Genomic DNA, 2,483 nt, shown 5'->3' on the forward strand with positions numbered 1-2,483 from the left:
TGTCCAGTTGTTTCTGCAAAATTTGTTGACAAGAGAATGCCTTTTCCACTGAATCGTATTTGGACATTTGTCAATCCATTGGGTGGTTGAGGCTGGTGAGAGGACTGTCCTGGTGTTTGGACAGAGAGACAGGGTATGAAGTAGGGTGGTTCTTACGGGAAAAATTAAGGAAGGCACATCTTTCCATGAGGCATAGGAAAGCCCCAAGCACAACTGGGGTACCTTCTACCAGCATGTTGTAGCACACTCATCTCTGCTCTTTCTTCTTCTCCTGTTGCAAAAGCTTGGGTGTGCATAGACACTGAGGTCGAGTGGTGTCTTTGGGCACTTTTGAGCATTGACACCAAAGCTCCAGCATCAAATCTAAGAATATCAAGCAGTCGGGTTGATCACCTGAGGTCAGGAGTTCACGACCAGCCTGACTAGCGTGGTGAAACCCCGTCTCTACTAAATACAAAAACATTAGCCAGGCATGGTGGCGCATGCCTGTAATCTGAGCAGTTGGGAGGCTGAGACAGGAGAATCGCTTGTGTACCTGGGAGACAGAAGTTGCAGTGAGCTGAGATCACACCATTGCACTCCAGCCTGATCAACGAGAGTGAAATTCCATCTTCCAAAGAATAAATAAAAATAAAAGAATATCAAGCAGCTAAAGAAGCAGGAAAACATGACACATAATGAATAATCTAATAATCCAGTTGAAATTGACACACATGTTGGAAATAGCAGAAAAGGACATTAGAGCAGTTATAATTGTATTTTAATTAAATGGAGAGGTTGAAGATTTTTTAAATATCAAATTCTGTAGATAAAAACTGAGTCTGAAATGGAAGAAGTCACTGGACTAAACATTGCAGAAGAGAAGAATATTGAACTAGAAGGAATAGAAGTTGAAACTAACATAAATGAAACACACAGTAACAAATGACTTGAAAACTAAAAGGACCATCAGCATAAAAACTTTAAACACCCTAGTATAGGGCTAAATGGAATCCCCGAAGGGCGTGTAGTGGAGAAGAGAGACAAAGATATTTAAAACATACTGGATGAAAGATTTAGAAGCTCCATGGAAACAATAAACTTCAAATATTACAGAAATATGATTATTCTAAGAACAAGAAACATGAAGAAAACTTCACCAAGGAACACCTTAATCAAATCCATCAAAACCAGTGATAAGGAGGAAATCCTAAAAGTAATAAAAGGGGTGAGAACATGTTACATACAGAGCACTAAATATAAGGATGGCATGAGATTTTTCATAGTAAACTTTACAAACAAGAGGTTTGCAATAAAGTGCTTAAGAAAAACTGTCACCTACAATTCTACACCTGGCCAAATTATCTTTCAAAAATACACATGAGAAAAAGTATTTTTGAACAGAAAACAAAATTATCTCAATTTGCAGATGGTGTGATCCTATATATAGAAAATCCCAAATAATACATACAAATGCAAACACACACACACACACACACAGACACACACACAGACACACACACTACTAGAGTTAATAAGTGAATTCAGCAAACTTTCAGCAAACAATCAGTTGTGTTAGCAATGAACAATCTGAGAAGAAAATTGACACAATGATTTCATTTATAATAGCACCTGTAAGAATAATATGCCTGGGAATAAATTTGTTCCAGAAGGTGCAGTACTTGTACACAGACGACTACAGAACATTGCTCGAGAAGATTAAGGAAGACCTAAATCAGTGGAAAGACATCGTATGTCCATGGGTTGGAAGCTGTAACATGGTGAAGATAAAAGTACAACTCAAAGCAATCCTCAGATTCAATACAATCCTATCAAAAAGTACATTCCTTTTTTTACAGGAATGGCTAAGAAGAACTCCATATTCCTAAAAAATAGCAAGTGTCCCCCCAAAACAAAAGCAATCTTGAAATGCAAGGAGGAACATTCTCTATTCCAAAGGTCTTTAACTACTCTCAGCAATACTTGGTAGTCTTCAATATATAGGCTTTCACATCTTTTTTCTTCCTTTGTTTCTAGACACAATCTCACTCTTTCACCCAGGCTGGAGTACAGTGGCACGAACACAGCTCACTGCAGCATGGAATTCTCAGGCCTGTGATATCCTAGGGCCTCATCTACTGAGTACCTGGGACTACAGGATCACACCACCACACCCGGATAATTTTTCTGATTTTCAGTAGAGATGAGGTCTCACTATGTTACCTAGGCTAGTTTCAAGCCTCTGAGCTCAAGCAACCCTCCTGCCACAGCCTTCCAAAGTGCTGGCATTTGAGGCCGAGCCTGGCTGGTTTTCATATCTTCGCTATGTGGTTTATATTTCTTGATGTTATTGTAAATGTTTATTAAAGCAATCTTTTAAAAATTTTGTATTAAAATTATATATTTAAGGAATTACATATATATATATTTAAGGAATACAACCTGAGGACTACATATACATATACATATACATATACATATACATATACATATACATATACATA

Source organism: Piliocolobus tephrosceles, chromosome 1 (assembly GCF_002776525.5).
Source record: "Piliocolobus tephrosceles isolate RC106 chromosome 1, ASM277652v3, whole genome shotgun sequence".
NCBI lineage: Eukaryota > Metazoa > Chordata > Mammalia > Primates > Cercopithecidae > Piliocolobus > Piliocolobus tephrosceles.